At 42.8% G+C, this 18,776-nt stretch overlaps 1 protein-coding gene and 1 long non-coding RNA gene across 4 annotated transcripts in view; one reads left to right on the top strand and one right to left on the bottom strand.

Annotated features, from left to right (window-relative positions):
- Nucleotides 1-241: 241 nt before the first annotated feature.
- Nucleotides 242-17,327, bottom strand: LOC140463262 (uncharacterized). Its single transcript, XR_011954650.1, has 4 exons — nt 17,174-17,327; nt 5,480-5,598; nt 2,039-2,126; nt 242-940 (listed from the first exon to the last, which is right to left on the bottom strand). It is a non-coding gene; the product is annotated as an uncharacterized lncRNA (long non-coding RNA).
- Nucleotides 17,134-18,776, top strand: part of enpp4 (ectonucleotide pyrophosphatase/phosphodiesterase 4) — a 37,123-nt gene continuing 35,480 nt past the window's right edge. The window contains exon 1 of one of the 3 annotated variants that reach the window (XM_072557021.1): nt 17,134-17,281. The gene's annotated coding sequence lies outside the window, so the exon portion shown is untranslated. The remainder of the gene's footprint in view (nt 17,282-18,776) is intronic. The other 2 variants (XM_072557020.1, XM_072557022.1) reach the window with 2 other exon arrangements.

Genomic DNA, 18,776 nt, shown 5'->3' with positions numbered 1-18,776 from the left:
AAACTTATTAGTTAAATTCCTTGAGCAGGAAATGTGTAGAGGGTGCACCTTGGGAACGCATTAACCAACCAGCAGTTAATCATGCACCCAACTACCCAGAAGAAAACTCCAGTTAACCTTACAAATGACATACAGCAATGAAACTCATTTTTTATACCCAAAGTGAATGATTTATTTATTTTCATTTGCATTTTACAATGAGTAATACAGTAAAATACAGTGAAAAGCTTCAACAGTCCCACAATCCCAAAATAATTTCAGAATAAAAAGCATAAATGATATAACTCAAAGAGAGTTCTGAGCTTGCTCACTAATGACTTAAGTGCTGCCATCCTATCACTGCTTCACCGCTGCCTGCACCAGACCCACCAACAAAGGAGTCACCACTCTTGAGGCACCATCTCTTCGCTGCTGGTTCCACCCCGCTGATGCCAGGTCACATGTTCAACCCACACTCACCCTACAACCAGGAGTCCCTGGCACCGCTGCCACCTTTTAGCCACCAGGACTCCTGGCTCTGGGCATACCATGCTAACGCCGCTGCAGCCCCTGCCTCGCTTACACCAGAAGGCCCCACTCTGGGCCGACAGCAACCAAGAGTTCCTGACTCTGCTGCCAAACCAGACCGCCATCACCATCTCACCAAGGTTGCCACTCCAACCACCCTCCTCCAAGATGTCACCTTGCTTGAAAGTTATGATGCCGTCATCTCCAATTGCTGGAGGAGCTTTGCCAATGTGGTGCTTTAGTTTGATGAATACATTCATTTTCACGGATTGCTGTTTTTGATTTAATGGATTTTTTTCCATCTAGGTTACCAATCCACATCCAGATGAAGATTGTGAATGAGCTCTTAAAACTATCTAGGTAACCCCATGTAAAACTCCCATACAGGGGCACTCAAGGAAGAAGACAAAAGATGTGTATCAATGGGCAGCACCTAAAAGAACAGAAAATATATATTAACAACCAGATCAAAATCAGTCAAAGATCACTCCTAAGCAATGTACAGTCATCTTAGATTCACCAGCTCAGTGTTACTGAATGATTTATTTTTAAACTGTACACAAATCCATGGGAAGACTCAGTGAATAAGCAGTACAAGTTTGGTCATGGATCATTCCTAAGCAACCTAACGTCATATCAAATTGATCCCAAGAAGTAACTATGATTTAATTGAAACTATTTTGCTTAAAATTCTCAAGTGAGTGTTGGTTTTACTGTAATGTTGTATTAATCATAATCTCAGTCTCTGAGTTTATCAGAAAGGTAAAATGATTTATAGAGATGTGGGTATGAGACTTCCAGCAGAAAGTAGTTGTGAGGTTCGGTGAAGCTTATTTGTGAATGTGAAATCATACCTGATGAACCTGTTGGGGGTTTTGAGATTTTACCAACAGTGTTAATAAAGGGGAGTTGGTGGATGTGGAATGCTGTACGTGGATTTTCAGAATGGGTTTGGTAAAGTCCCCCACAGAAATTTGTTTAGAAAAATGAAAGCACTTAGGATAGGAGGCAATGTACTTGCATGGATGAAGGATGTCTAACCAACATGGAAGAAAAGTAGGAAAAATTGGTTACTCCTCTGGTGGCAGGCTGAGATTAGTGGACAATGCAAGGAACAGTAATTGGGCCTCAGCTACTCGCAATATATACACTTGATTTGAATGTGGGGACATTCCAAGTTTGCAAATGATATGCAGCTAGATAGGAATATGTGCTGTGAGAAAGATGCAAAGATGCTTCAAGAGGATTTGAACTGGCTTATTAAGCAGTCAAGAACATGGAAAATGGAACATATGTGAAAAAGTGTGAGGTTATCCACTTCATAGGAAGAACAATTGTGCAGAGGTTAGAAATTATCGATGTACAAATGGATCTGTTCAATAAGTTACTGAACAGTAACATGCTGACATAGCAGGCAATTAGAAAGACTAATGGTATATTAGCAATTATCACAGAGAAAGTACTAACAGGAGTTGCAATGTATTCCTTCAGTTGTATTGACCACATCTTGGAATGCTTTTGATCATCTTACCTTGGAAAGGATTTTATTGCTATTGCAACAAAGCTTCACCAAACTTGTTCCAGACGTGTCTTATGAAAAGCAATTTGGAAAACTTGTCCTGTATTTTCAAAGAATTTCAAAGAATGAGAGGTGATTTAATTGAAATCCACAAAATATTTAAAAGCATGGTAGATGCAGATAAGATGGTTCTCCTGGTTGGGGAGAATCAGAAACACAATTTCAAAATAAGGGGGAAGTAATTTAGGAATTTTTTCGATACTTGTTTTACTCAGAAGGTTGTGAACCTTTGGAATTTTGTACCCCAGAGAGCTGTGGAAGCTCAGTCATTGAGTATGTTTAAGGCAGAGATTGACAGGTTTATAAATACCAATGATGTAAAGGAATACGGGGTTAGTGTTTGATCATCCATGTTCATATTAAATGACAAGTTTGAAGGGTTGAATGGCCTACACCTTTTCCTATGTTCCTATATGAATTCAGGTTTGAGAGGAGATTGATAGAGATTGTTGACAGATGAGTGATGGGCAGTAAGTGAATTGAACAGTATGTGAGACTTATTATGCAGTTGGTAAGATGGAGTGACTAGGAGACAGTAAGGACGGCAGATGCTGGAAGTCAGAGCCAATAAATGTGAAGCTGGAAAAGCACAACAGGTCAGACAGCATCCAAGGGACAGGAAAGTTAATGTTTCATGCCAAAACCCTTTGTCAAGACTGTATTTGATAATCCATACACCGACCATTTCCAGAATTTGAGATAACCTCTTAAAGTTTCATTCAGATTCTGGGGTTAATCTCCTGGCAATAGATAGCTATGTGCTTGGGCATGTATCTGGAGAGCCTCCTGAAAGTATGATATTTTTTCTCCTTTCCATCTTTTCCAAAGACGTCCAGAGCAACATTCAAATATCATCAGGCCTCTATTTTTCTATGTTGCACTATTCTTTAATGTAATGCAGGTTAGCTATAACTGATGCTAACCATTGAAAATATTTTCTGCTTGCGATCTGTCCACCTAATCAACAGCTGGATGCTGAAATCATGCAGCATGAAGTTGGTGCACATTACAGTGAACAAGTGTGGGTTAATCATGCACCACAGTACTTCACCTATTTTCAAGGGCAATCCATGCCAGTTAAAAAAACACTGACCTTTCCACAATATTTTACTGGAAATTAAACTAATATTTTCAGTTTTCTAACAGAAATATGCTATGCAGAAACATATACATGCTATATTATAATTTAAAGGATTTAACTGTTTCCTTACATCAGTCTGCATTCAGAAAATCACAAATACACTGTACTTCATCTCAGGAATTTATTGGTGGAAAAGCATTGAGCTTTTGGTATTACTTTTATTACCTGTGTATTGCTGATTTAATACATATTGGTGGGGTAACATTTTGATCCAATTCATCTGGTCGGAAACTGACAGGATCGATTGCCAATTGAGTAAATTCTTGATTTAAGTCACAAGCTTTTGCACCTTTGCTAGAAGCTCAGACAGGTGCCATTTAAACACAAGGTTCTCCCTTAGAAAGATTGGTGGGCCGTACTGTTTGGTAATTTCAACATTCATCTTACATTTGCTTTCTGCAGTTTAATGGAAGTGTTGAGCTGTAGCTAATGGGAGCTACAGTAGTGCCATGGAGTGATGTGGTGCCTTCTTGCGGGACATCAGGGGATCATAGAATCATACAGTGCAGAAGAGACCCCTCCACCTCAATTACCCTCCTAGGCAGTGCAGTCTAGATTCCCACTACCCTCTGGGTTTAAACATCTTCTTCAAATCCCCCTAAATCCCCTGTCTTTCACCTTCAAATTATGTCCCCTTATTGACCCTTTCATTTAGCGGAATAGCTGCCTTCAATCCAACCTCACCCTTATAATGTCATACAGCTCTATCATGTCCCAGTGGATCCTTGTGGCATCTACAAACTTACTTATCATCCCTCCACATTTTCTTCTGAGTTGTTTATCTTTATCATGAACAATTAGGCACCCAGCACAGATATTCACAGATCTACTCCTTCATTATCCCCTCAACCAATTCTCATCACTGGGCCACTAAGTTCATTGGATCAGACAGCAGAAGAACTGAAGAGGTATTTTATATTAGTCTTCATAGAGGAAGACACAAGTAGCATACCAGAACTTAAAGCAAGTTAGGGGCAGGGGCAGGGGCAGGGGTGAACGTGATGCAGAAGCTGAAAGGTCTGAAGATGGATAAATCACCCAGACCAGATGGTCTACACCCCAGATTTCTGAAGGAAATGTCCTAAGATGTTGTAGTGCTAATAATGGTGATCTTTCAGGAGTCACTGGAATAGGGGAGGCTCATAGACGACTGGAGAATGTATAATTTAACACCTCTGTTGAAGAAAAGAGGGAGACAGAACACAGGAAATCATAGGCCGATTAGCCTAACTTGGGTCATTAGTAAGATTAAAGTGTCCTTCTTAAGGGTGAGATTGCAGAGTACTTGGAAATGCATGGCAAAATAGGGCTGAGTTGGCACAGCTTCATCAAAGGGAGGTCATGTCTGACAAATCTATTCAAATTCTTTGATGAGGTACCAAGCAAATTAGACAAAGGAAAGCCAGCAGATATGATCTGTATGGATTTCCAGAAAGCCTTTGACAAAGTGCCATTCAAAAGGCTGCTAAATAAGAAAAGAACCAAGGCCTATACTAATCTGGCAGATGAGACTAAGATAGGTGGAGAGATAGGTAGTGATGAGGAAGTGGGGAGGCTGCAGAAGGACTTGGATGGGCTAGAGAGTGGGCAAAGAAGTGGTAGATGGAATACAATGTGCAAAAGTTTGATATTATGCACTTTGGTAGGTAGAATAGAGGCATTGACTATTTTCTACATGTGAAAGGCTTTGGGAATCTGAAGCATAAATGGACATAGGAATCCTAGTTCAGGATTTTCTTAAGATTAAAATGATCAGTTGGCAGTTAGGAAGGCAAATGCAATGTTAGCATTCATTTCAAGATGGAATATAAGAGCATGAAGATTAGCATTGAAGCACTGATTGGTAGCTATTTTTTTGGAGCATTAACCTGCATCTCGACACATTTCCACCCACTGAAGATCTACTATTAGCAGGACCTGAGCAGGGAAGGAGATACATTACTTCATGAGGTCACGGAGGATGTACTGAGGGAGTGGAGTGGCAAACAGACAAAGTTGGAAATGTACTGCTTAGTGGTATGTGAGAACCTGTTATCTTATAGACTCACAACTATTCCTGATCCACAATTTCCCCATATCTACAAGCTCCATATGGTCTAACCACAGACAGCATCAACAGAGCCTTTTCAACTTTATCATTGCATTCTTCTATGAACCTAGAATATTTTTCTGCCAAAGAATATTTACAGACTACTCAGGCAAAGAAAACAAAATTTCATCTAAGAAAGATCTTCCAAGTAGCTTCAACTTACCAGGAGGATGCAATAGAGGGCAAGATCACGTGACATTGCATCACTTCCTTTGATAATATGTGCCATCTCATTCGGCTATCACACAGGATTAACGCCTAATACTGTAAGATCCACTTTGTCTGTGAGGTAGATGAAGGGGAAGAGAGTTGGGAAGAACATAAAATAAATGTAAAAACAAAATAACTGTGAAATAACTTAAGATGGCGGAGGCAGCAGGGTAGGAAGTGTTCGGCTAATGGCCCATTCACTCCCTCTCCCATCCTTATTTCTTTTCTATTCTTCATTTAACTTTTGAATCAAATCCATTTTTTTCTTCTTTCTGCAGCTGCGGTGGTGAAGGGAAGTGGTTGAATGGCACATCTGGTCCATTCCTTGTGGTCATGCAGGTCACAACTCAACCAACAGTCAACATGGGTTTGTGCATGGGGAATCATGTCTACTCATTGCATATACACACCATTCTGTGCATGAAAAAGTCGTCCCTTAGGTCCCTATTATATCTTTCCCCTCTCATCTTAAACCTATGCCCTCTAGCTTTGAACTCCTCCACCCTAGGACAAAAGACCTTGGCTATTCATCCTATCCATGCCCCTCATTATTTAACAATCTCTATAAGGTCACCCCTCAACCTCTGATACTCCAGGGAAAACAGCCCCAGCCTAATCAGCCTCTCCTTGTAGCTCAAGCCCTCCAATCCCAGCACGTTCTCCACTTTTGTGAATTTTATGCCTGTTAGGATATTGTTGATGGTGATGAATGGTTCCTCTAATTTGTTGTAGTTTGTGATGATGATACATGAGCACCAACTGGCCACCAAAAGACATGACCGTCTATCATTAGCTTCTATACATACAGACAAAGAAGGACACCACTTTGACCGGGATAATACAAACATCCTAGGACAGACAAAACAAAGACACACATGAGAATTCTTAGAGACATGGCATTCTAACCAGAATTCCATCAATAAACACATTGATTTAGACCCAATCTACCTTCACTTGAAAAAAAACAGAAATGACATCACCCACCTTAAGAAACCAAGACCTATAAATAGAGAAGTGGGACATAGCACCAGCACTTCATCGGAGACTCTCACTGATGATGTTACCTAATATGGTGACAAAATGTCTGAAAACAATCGTTCAAGCTCAGCAAGCTAATTTGCATACTTAAACTTCAGGGATGTATGCACATGGACACCAAGATCTGTCTGCTCATCTACACTACCAAGAATCTTACTATTAGCCCAGTACTCTTTATTCCTGTTACTCCTTCCAAAGTGAATCACCTCACACTTTTCCACATGAAACTCCATTTGCCACCTCTCAGCCCAGCTCTGCAGCTTATCTAGGTCCCTCTGTAACTTGCAACATTCTTTGGCATTATCTACAACTCTACTGACCTTGGTGTCACCCACAAATTTACGAACACATCCTTCTACATCCTTATCCAGCTAATTTGTAAAAATGACAAACAACAGTGGCCCCATAACAATGACCCTGTTATGCTCACTCATATCCAGAATCATCTTTGCTAACCTTTCCTTTACACCTCTGAAACTATTTGGAGGCCTACAGGAAACTCCCAACATGGTGACCTCACAATTCCAGTTTCTAAACTTAGCCCATACTACCTCGGAGGACAAGTCCTCAAATGTCCTTTCTGCCACCGTACTACTGTCTGACACTAACACTGATTTGGAGACATCCGTGTTGAACTGGGGTGTACAAAGTTAAAAATCACTCAACACAGGTTTTAGTCCAACAGGTTTATTTGGAAGCGCTAGCTTTCAGAGCACTGCTCCTTCATCAAGTGAATGTGGAGAATAGGATTGTCAGACAGAATTTATAGCAAAGGTTTACAGTGTGATGCAATTGAAATTATATATTAAAAAAGACCCGGATTCTTTGTTATGTCTCTCATCTTTTAGAATGACCATGCTGGTTTCAGTTCTTTCATTTGCAAATCGCAAAACTTTTTTTAAAAATTACATTCTCAAGTGAACTTTAACAATTAGTGTCATGTCAGCCCAGATAAGGTATTGAAGGTGTTAGCTTCCCTGCGTGAGGCTATCTGTGCCACAATGGTCAGACTGATTCTAATCTAAAAAATGGATTTACAGAGTTTTACATGGATCATGCAGTTTTTGAGCAAACTAAAATATAATTCTGCAAGTACAAATTCACCCCACAAACTGATATGTGTATGTGTGCACATGTGTGTGTGTGTGTGTGTTGGGGGGATAGGGCATATTATGAGTATCTGTGAGAGGGTGTGTGTATGTAAAGGGGTAAAGTGTAAAGGGGTTTAAGTCTGTGAGAGGGTGTGTGGGAGTGTATGTGTGAGTCTATGAGAGAGAGTCTGTGTGTGTTTGTATTTGTGTGTCTGCGTGTATAGTGCAATGGGGTCACCCGAGATCCCGGTTGAGGCCATCCTCATGGGTACCAAACTTGGCTATCAGCCTCTGCTTGGCCACCTTTCGTTGTTGCCTGTCCCGAAATCCGTTCTGGCATCAGCCCAGTACGCAACACCAACAACTGCCAATCACCGAGCACTGTCCTACAACTCATCTGCTTTATCCTTGATCACAACGTCTTCACCTTTGACAACCAATTCTTCATCCAAACACATGAGACAACCTTGGGGACCAAATTTGTACCCCAATATGCCAAAAGTTTCATGCACAGGTTCGAACAAGACTTGTCTACACAGGACCTCCAACCAACACTATACACCAGGTACATTGTTGACATTTTCTTCCTCTGGACCCATGGCGAGGAGTAAAAAAACTACACAGTGATATCAACAAGTTTCATCCCACCATCAAACTCACCATGGACTACTCTCAACTATCTGTCTCATTCTTGGACACATGCTCTCAATCAAGGATGGTCACCTCAGCACCACACTCTACTGCAAGCCCACGGATAACCTCACAACGCTACACTTCTCCAGCTTCCACCTGAAACATATTAAAACAGCCATCTGCTATGGACAAGCTCTACACGTACACCGGATCTGCTCAGATGAGGAGGAACGTGACGGGCACTTGGAAGTACTCAGGGATGCCCTCATAAGAACGGGGTACGATGCTCAACTCATCGACAGCCAGTTCTGAAGTGCCACAGTGAGGAACCGTAAGGACCTCCTCGGGAGACAGACACAAGCTGCTACTGACAGGGTACCTTTTGTTGTCCAGTACTTCCCAGGAGCCAAAAAACTATGCCATGTTCTTCGCAGCCTGCAACACATCATTAATGAGATGAACACCTCGCCAAGACCTTTCCCACACTTCCACTTCTCGCTTTCAAACAGCCACCAAACCTTAAACAGATCATTGTTCGCAGCAAACTGCCCGGCTTTCAGGACAATACCATACAACCTTGTCATGGCAGACGCTGCAAGATGTGTCAGAATTTCGAAATGGATACCACAATTACGCATGGGGACACCTCCCACCATGTATGTGGCAGGTACTCATGTGACTCAGCCAACATTTTCTATCTCATAAGCTGCAGGCAAGCATGTCCTGAGGCACGGTACATTGGCAAGACCAAACAGAGGTTACGATAACGGATGAATGGACACCGCAGAACAATCAGCAGACAGGAGTGTTCCCTCCCAGTCAGAGAGCACTTCAGCAGTCCAGGACTTTCAACTTTGGCTCTTCGGATGACTGTCCGCCAAGGCGGACTTCGGGACAGGCAACAACGCAAAGTGGCCGAGCAAAGGCTGAAAACCATGGGGATGGCCTCATCCGAGACCTTGGATTCATGTCACTCCACAGGTGACCCAATTGCACTATACACACACAGACAGGCGGACGGACACACACACACACACACACACACACACACCCTCATACATTCACACATATACTCCCACACACCCTCTCACAGACTTAAACCCCTTTACACTTTACCCAACCGCAACCACCCCCAACACACATACACTCACATGCACACATACACATTTAAGTTTGTGGGGTGAATTTGTACTTGCAGAATTACATTGTACTTTGCTCAAAAACTGCATGAATCCATGTAAGATTCTGTAAATCCATTTTTTAGATTAGAATCAGTCTGACCATTGTGGCACATACAGCCTCACAGGGAGCTAACACCTTCAATACCTTATCGACATTACACCAATTGTTAAAGTTCACTTGAGAATGTAATTTTTTTCAAAAGATTTGCGATTTACATATGAAAGAACTGAAACCAACGTGGTTGAGTGAATTAACAAACAATCCGGGTCTTTTTCAATTTATAATTTCAGTTACATCCCACTGTAAACTTTTGCTATAAATTCTGTGTCTTACAATTTTATTCTCCACAACCACCTGATGAAGGAGCAGCACTCTGAAAGCTAGAGCGTCCAAATAAACCTGTTGGACTATAACCTGGTGTTGAGTGATTTTTAGTTTTGACTAACACTGCCACACCTCCGCTTCTTTTACCACCTTCTCTGTTCGTACTTAAACATCTAAATCCCAGAACCTGCAACAACAATTCCTGTACCTGCTTTATCCATGTCTCCAAGATGGCCAATCAAAATCTCAGGTACAACCCATGCTGCAAATTCACCCACCTTATTCCAGATGCTCCTGGATTTGAAGTAGACCCACTTCAAACCATCCTCCTGCTTGCCGGCGCACTCTTGCGACCTTGAAATCTTATTTCTGGCCTCACTACACCCTGCCTCCTGGACACTGGAACGACAATTTAGGTTCCCACCCCCCTGCTGAATTAATTTAAACTCTCCCAAAGAGCATTAGCAAATTTACCCCTTAAGATATTGGTACCCCTCTGGTTCAGGTGTAGACCATCCTGTTTGTAGGTCCCACTTACCCCAGAATGAGAACCAATTATCCAGGTATCCAAAACCCTCCCTCCTGCACCATCCCTGTAGCCACGTGTTCAATTCTCCTCTCTCGTTATTCCTCGTCTTGCTGGCACATGGCACAAGTAACAAACCAGAGATAACAACTCTGTTTGTTCTAGCTCTAAGCTTCCACCCTAGCTCCCTGAATTTCTGCCTTAAATCCCCATCTCTTTTCCTGCCTATGTCGTTGGTGCCTATGTGGACCATGACTTGGGGCTGCTCCTCCTCCCTCCCAAGGACCCCAAGAAAACGGTCAGAGAAATCTCAAACCCTGGCACCTGGGAGACCACACACCAACTGTGAGTCTCCCTTGTTCCCACAGACCTTCCTATCTGTCCCCCTAACTATGGAGTCCCCAGTGACTAATGCTCAACTCCTCTCCCCTTTCTCTTCTGAGCAACAGGGACAGACTCTGTGCCAGAGACCTGTACCACATGGCTTACCCCTGGTAATTCCACTGGCCCAAAAATAAGTATCCAAAACAGTATACTTATTATTGAAGAATGGCCATAGGGGATCCCTGCACTGCCTGCCAGTTCCCTTTCCATTCCCTGACTGTAACCCCCTTGGTTCACAAGCCTCATTCGTGATGAAGGGGTCTTGCCTGAAACATCGATTCTCCTGCTCCTTGGATGCTGCCTGACCTGCTGTACATTTCCAGCACCACACTCTTGACTCTGATCTCCAGCATCTGCAGTTCTCACTTTCTCCCAGTAGCCCAAATCTGTTTTTTTCCTGTACCTGAGGTGTGACTACCTCCCTGTAACTCTTCTGTACCCCCCTCTGCCTTCCGAAAGGTCCGAAGTTCATCCAGCTCCAGCTCCAGCTTCAGTTCCCTAATGCGGTTTTTGAGGAGCACTTCCACAGATGAAATCAGCAGGGACACTAGTGGTGACCCTTACCTCACACATTCTGTAGGAGGAACATTCAACTACCCTAACCTCCATTCCCACCATTCTAAATTCCCAGAGAGACTGTAGAAGAATAAAGAATTTTTAAAAAACTAGTTACTTTACCAATCTGGCACACACAACTTTTTTTTTGGTTAGAGAAGGAGGATGGGTGGGAGACAATACCTAAGTAGTGTTTTTGGTCATGCAACCACCCAAATATATTACTTCACTTACTCAGCAGTCCTGTGTCTGCTTCTGCTCAGCGAATACTCTGCCTATTCGTGAGGAAAGCTTTTAAAGCAGTAATTTAACTTCCTGGCAGCCCCTAGTCGTTCCACAAGCTCTTCTTGCTGCTAAACAAAAAATGGAGGGCCCTAACACTTGAGGTAACTTTTCAAAGCAGTCATGTACCTTCCTGGTAGCCCCCTGGTCATCACTCCCGCTCCTCCTGCTGCTAACAAAAAAAACCTACTTCTGTCAAAGGATTGTGAATCTGTGGAATTCGTTACCACAAAGTGCGTTGGATGCTGGGACAGTGAGTAAATTTAAGGCAGAGCTGGACAGAGTTTTAATTGGTAATGAATTGAAGGGTTGTGTGAAGAAGGCAGGAAAATGGGAGCGAGGAGCAGATCAGCCATGATCGAATGGCAGAGCAGGCTCGATGGGCCATATTGGCCTAATTCTGCTGCTATATGCCATGAACTGATGAACTTTTGCAATTTGGATCCCAAATTAGCTTAGTGGCTGGAGGCTGAGAGTGATGGTCGAAAGTTGTTTTTTGGATCAGACGTCTGCGTCCAATGGCTCAGTACTGGGTCTCTTACTGTTTGTTGTGTACATTAATGACCTAGACCTGGATGTAGGAGGTATGATCAGTAAATTTGCAAATGACATGACAATTGGTGTTGTGCTTTATAGCAAGAAAGAAAGCCTTAGACTACAGGACAGTATTAACAGATTGGGTACATCAGGTTCCAAGCAATTGATTATGATAGAGGACTCTCTAGTCAGAGGCACAGATAGACATTTCTGTGGCTAGCAGTGAGAAATCAGAAGTTTGTGTTGCTTCCCTGTTGTTAGGATCAAGGATATCCTGGAAAGAGTGCAGAATATTCTCAAAGGGGAGAGGGACCAGCAGGAGGTTATTGTGCACATTGGAACTAATGACATAGGAAGGGAAAAGGATGAAATTCTGAAGGGTGAATACAGAAAGTTATGCAGGAATTTAAAAAGGAGGTACTTGAGAGTAGTAATATCTGGATTATTCCTGGTGCTATGAGCTAGTGAGAGTAGGAATAGGAGGATACAGCAGATGAATGCATGGCTAAGGGGCTCGTGCAGGGGAGAAGGGTTCACATTTTTGGATCATTGGAATCTCCTAGGATAGAAGTGATCTGTATAAGAAGGACAGATTACACCTGAATTGAAAGGGGACAAATATACTGGCAGGAAGATTTGCTAGAGCTGCTCGGAAGGATTTAAACTAGTAAGGTTGGGGGGGGGGAAGGCGGAGGGTGGGACCCAGGGAGATAGTGAGGAAAGAGATCAATCTGAGACTGGTACAGCTGGGAAAAGGAGCGAGTCAAACAGTCAGGGCAGGCAAGAACAAAACAGAGAACGAGGTCGGACTGATAAATTAAACTGCATTTATTTCAATGCAAGAGGCCTAACAGGAAAGGCAGTTGAACTCAGAGCATGGTTTGGAACATGAGACTGAGATATTATAGCAATTACAGCGACATGGCTCAGGGATGGACAGGACTAGCAGCTTAGTGTTCCAGGATACAAATGCAAAAGGAAGGATAAAAAGGGGGACAGGACAGGAGGGGGAGTGGTGTTTTTGATAAGGGACAACATTACTGCTGTACTTCAGGGGGATCTTCCTAGGAAGCCATCCAGGTAAGTTATTTGGATGGAACTGAGAAATAAGAAATGGATGATCACCTTATTGGGATGTGCTATAGACCTCCCCAATACTCAGCACGAAATTGAGAAACAAATTTGTAAGGAGATTTTACAAATTATCCTGTAAGAATAATAGGGTGGTTATGGTAGGGGATTTTAACTTCCCAAACATAGACCCAGACTGCTATAGTGTTAAGGATTTAGATGGAGAGGAATTTGTTAGATATATAAGGCAGGGTAAGTGACTGAGGTGTAGGTGGGGGAGCACTTTGGGGCCAGCGACCATAATTCTATTAGTTTTAAAATAATGATGGAAAAGGTTAGATCGGATCTAAAACGTAAATTCGAAATGGGAGGAAGGCTAATTTCGATGGTATTAGGCAAGAACTTTCAAAAGTTGATTTGGGGAGGATGTTCATAGATAAAGGGACTGCTGAAAAATGGGAAACCTTCAATAATGAGATAACAAGAGTCCAGAGACCGTATGCTCCTGTTAGGGAGAACAGCAAGGCTGGTAGGTGTAGGGAAAGCTGGATGACTAGAGAAACTGAGGTTTTGGTCAAGAACAAGAAGGAAACATATGTCAGGTATAGACAGCAGAGACTGACCCTTAGAAGTGAATAAAGACTGTAGAAGTATAGTTAAGAGGGAAGTCAGGAGGGCAAAAAGGAGACATGAGATAGCTTTGGCAAATAGGGTTAAGGAGAATCCAAAAGGATTTTATAAATCCATTAAGGACAAAAGGGTAACTAGAGAGAGAATAGGGCCCGTCAAAGATCAGCAAAGCAGCCTATATGTGGAACTGCAGGAGATGGAGGAGATATTAAACGAGTATTTCCCATCAGTGTTTAGTGTGGAGAAGGACATGAAAGATATAGAATGTGGGAAATGGATGGTGCCATCTTGAAAAATGTCCATATTACAGAGGAGAAGGTTCTGTATATCTAAAGCACATAGAGGTGAATAAATCCCCAGGACCTGATCAGGTGTACCTTAGAACTCTGGGTAGCTAGGGAAGTGATTGCTGGGTCACTTGCTGAGATACTTGTATCATCAATAGTCATAGGTGAGGTGCAGCAGAATGGAGGTTGGCTAAGATGGTGCCACTATTTAAGAAAGGTGGGAAGGAAAAGTTAGGGAACTATAGACTGGTGAGCCTGACATTGATGGCAGGTTATTGAAGGAAATCCTGAGGAAGACAGGACTTACATGTATTTGGAAAGACAAAGACTGATTAGGGATCGTCAACATGGCTTTGTGTCACTGACTTGACTAAGTTTTTTGAAGAAGTAACGAAGAGGATAGATGATGGCAGAGTAGTTAATGTGATATATATGAACTTCAGTAAGACATTCAACATGATTCCTCATGGTAAACTGGTTTGCATGGTTAGATCACATGGAATACGGAGAAATAGCTATTTGGATACAGAACTGGCTTGAAGGTAGAAAACAGACGGTCTTGGATGAGGGTTGCCTTTCAGACTGGAGGCCTGTGACCAGTGGTGTACCACAAAGATCGGTGCTGGGTCCACTGCTTTTTGTCATTTATATAAATGATTTGAATATGAACATAAGAGGTATAGTTTAGTAAGTTTGCAGACAACACCGAAATTGGAGGTGTATTGGACAGCTAATAAGGTTACCTCAGAGTACAATGGGATTTTGATCAGATGGGCCAATGGGCTGAGGAGTGGCAAATGAAGTTTAATGTAGATAAATTTGATGAGCTGCATTTTGGAAAGACAAATCAGGGCAGGACTTAATAGTAAGGTCTTGGGGCGTGTTGCTGAACAAAGAGACCTTGGAGTGCAGGTTCATAGTTCCTTGAAAGTGGAGTTGCAGGTAGATAGGATAGTGAAGAAGGCATTTGGTATGCTTTCCCGTATTGGTCAGAGCATCGGGTATGAAGCTGGGAGGTCATGTTGCAGCTGTACACGAAATTAGTTAGGCCACTTTTGGAATATTGTGTGCAATTCTGGTCTCCCTTCTATTGAAGGGATTTTGTGAAACTTGAAAGGGTTCAGAAAAGATCTACAAGGGTGTTGCCAGGGTGGAGGGCTGGAATTGAAGGGAGAGTGTGAATAGACTGGAGCTCCTTTCCCTGGAGTGTCGGAGGCTGAGGGATGACCTTATAGAGGTTTATAAGATCATAAAAGGCATGGATAGGGTAAATATACAAGATATTTTCCGTGGGGTGGGGATGTCCAGAACTAGAAAGCATTGGTTTAAGGTGAGAGGGGAAAGTTTAAAAGGGACCTAAGGGGACAACCTTTTCACACAGAGGGTAGTGTGTGTGTGGAATGAGCTGCCAGAAGAAGTGGGGGAGGCTGGTACAATTACAACATTTAAAAGGCATCTGAATGGGTATATGAATAGGAAGGGTTTAGAGGGATGTGGGCCAAATGTTGGTAAATGGGACTAGATTAATTTAGAATATCTGGTCAGCATGGATGGGTTAAACCAAAGGTTCTGTTTCTGTCCTCTACATCTCTATGACTCTATGGTCAAACGGTAGAAGAGTGGCAAATAGAATTTAATAGTGAAAAATGTGAGGACGTCTTTTTGGAAGGACTAACAAGGCAAGGGAGTACATGATAGCTGGTAGAATTGTAGGAAGTGGACAGGATTAGAGCAGCCTTGGTGTGATCCATGGATCCTGAAGGCAGCATGACATTTTCATATTGCAGTTAAGGTGACATATGGGTTACCTTTATTTGTTGAGGCACTGAATGCAAGAACAGGAAGGTTTGATGGAGCTGTTTAAAGCTTTAGTAAGGCCATAACTGGAGCTCTATAGGAAGGATGCGATTATACTAGAGAGACTGCAGAAGAGATTCACCAGTATGGTGCCGAGGTTGGGGTGATTCAGCTATGAAGAGAGATTAGACAGGATGGAGTTGTTTATCTTAGAGCAGAGATGGTTGAGTGAGGACCTGATTAAAGTGTACAAAATTATGAGGTGCACAGTGAAGGTAGGAAATCATTTTTCCTCTTAACAGACAGGCCAAAAACCATCTCGGTATCCCCGTTGTTAATAATTATGTGTACCATATCAATATAACTTGTCAGAATCTCTTCTTGTTGGACTACCTAATGGTTTTCCACAGTCACACTAGACAATGTAGGTCCCAATATAAAAAGAATGATGGCAGCAAATCTACATTACAGTAACCAAGAATTCAGCTAATTCACACAACATGATGGTCATTGGTGAGGATTAATTATGCAATATGGTGCCAGCAATGGGCATCGTATTGTCTTACTATAATCACAAGCACCTCTGCATCATCTCGTCAGTCGGTTGGGATGTGAGTAAAAGGCAAAGTCTCCATTGTCCTTGCAGGGTTGCACTCTCCTTAGAGAATATCTTTGTTGAAAACACCCAGAAAAGCACCATCAACAAACATTTATCTTTCATTTACAAATTTCTCATAAAATTTTAGTTTAATAATTTTAATTTTTTTTTAAATTTAGCAGTGTTTTGTCAATGGAAAAACTTTCATTTGCAATTTGGGAGTGTGGAAACTGGAGCAACTCTGTTGCTGGAGCTAATTCTGAGTTTAGCAAAATAAATGGGTCCAGGCCTTTGGGTTTTGTTTGTTGTGAACCATCGTAGGAAATGGTCTCACCCCGTAACACCGCCAGAATACGACATGGACAGTTAGGTCTAAGGTATCAGTAAATAATTAGGGTATTACCATCATATTTGGAAAGCGCATCATTGTAGTTTTGTCACATAAATTCTAAACTCTACCCAGTGTTAAACTTTGATACTTTACCCCTGGAGGAGATCGATTAAGAAACCCGGTACTTTTGAGTTAATTGTATTTATTCTAACGCGTTTTAAAAACTGCTGTATTTGTGGGGGAAAATTGTGGGACAAGATGAAAGAAATGGTAATACCCTGTAGAATTTTCTGTGCACTGGAAAGCCCACCCCCTCGGGTGTCAATCAAATCCTCCTAACATGTAGGACGCGGAAGTCAAGAGGAGGACGATTGTGGTTACCTCGTTCCATTTTTGTTTTCATGTTTACTGTTTGCTCTTCTGTTAGGAGCGTGCTTTTTCTGTATGTATTCGTGTAGAGGTTCTTGGCCAGGTACAGTAACACGAGAGGTAAGCAGAGAGGCCGGACGGTTCTGAGTGGGTTGATGTTGCAAGTTGTGAAGTCTGGAGCACTGACCGAGCCGCGGTGTCAGTCAGAGATTGAGGCTGTGGAGCAGAACATTCTGCAGCTCAGGCGATAGCATGCGGGCAGTGTTTGCGAGTTATTCCCGTGTTTCAGTAAGCCACTGTATCTTGCAGACCTCATTACTGCAGATCACTACACAACCAGCGCAACCGGTTTCATTTAGTGCGTTTCATTCTGAGTCATATTTGTCGTAAATCTTAGGGGCGGATTTTTTATTTGGAAACCACCAAAACGAAGCTGTTTCATTTTCTTAAATGCTGGCAATACACGGGGAATTGTGGTTAAATGTTTCATGACAGAGCTTTGGCCAGATTAGTAATTGTTAACAGTTCTTCCGTTTTCGGATTATCATGTCGGACATCAACTCGATCTATTGTATATCATATGACCCGGTCATACTGATGAGATCAGTAGACGAAATAACACTGCACTCTCCAGGGTGAACATGCGAGATGTTTTGCAATGGCTTCTCTTCCTCTTACACTTACATTATCTCTGATGATACAGCCACTTCAATTTCACACACATCCCCTTATTATCCAGAAACGGAATGTCACATTCTAGATGTAGATTGAGGATGGATTAGTGGTGCTGGAAGAGCACAGCAGTTCAGGCAGCATCCAAGTAGCTTCGAAATCGACTTTTCGGGCAAAAGCCCTTCATCAGGAATAAAGGCAGTGAGCCTGAAGCGTGGAGAGATAAGCTAGAGGAGGGTGTGGGTGGGGAGAAAGTAACATAGAGTACAGTGGGTGAGTGGGGGAGGGGATGAAGGTGATAGGTCAGGGAGGAGAAGGTGGAGTGGATAGGTGAAAAAGAAGAGAGGCAGGTAGGACAAGTCCTGACAAGTCATGGGGACAGTTACTGAGCTGGAAGTTTAGAATGAGGGTGAGGTGGGGGAAGGGGAAATGAGGAAACTGTTGAAGTCCACATTGATGCCCTGGGGTTGAAGTGTTCCGAGGCGGAAGATGAGGTGTTCTTCCTCCAGGCGTCTGGTGGTGAGGGAGCAGTGGTGAAGGAGGCCCAGGACCTCCATGTCCTCGGCAGAGTGGGAGGGGGAGTTGAAATGTTGGGCCATGGGGCGGTGTGGTTGATTGGTGCGGGTTTCCCGGAGATGTTCCCTAAAGCGCTCTGCTAGGAGGTGCCCAGTCTCCCCAATGTAGAGGAGACCGCATCGGGAGCAACGAATACAATAAATGATATTAGTGGGTGTGCAAGTAAAACTTTGGATGTGGAAGGCTCCTTTAGGGCCTTGGATAGAGGTGAGAGAGGAGGTGTGGGTGCAGGTTTTACAGTTCCTGCGGTGGCAGGGGAAAGTGCCAGGATTGGAGGGTGGATTGTTTGGGGGCGTGGACCTGACCAGGTAGTCGCGGAGGGAACGGTCTTTGCGGAAGGCGGAAAGGGGTAGAGAGGGAAATATAT

This window comes from Chiloscyllium punctatum, chromosome 3, assembly GCF_047496795.1.
Source record: "Chiloscyllium punctatum isolate Juve2018m chromosome 3, sChiPun1.3, whole genome shotgun sequence".
NCBI classification, from domain to species: domain Eukaryota; kingdom Metazoa; phylum Chordata; class Chondrichthyes; order Orectolobiformes; family Hemiscylliidae; genus Chiloscyllium; species Chiloscyllium punctatum.
This window is presented reverse-complemented; position numbering and strand designations above follow the sequence as displayed.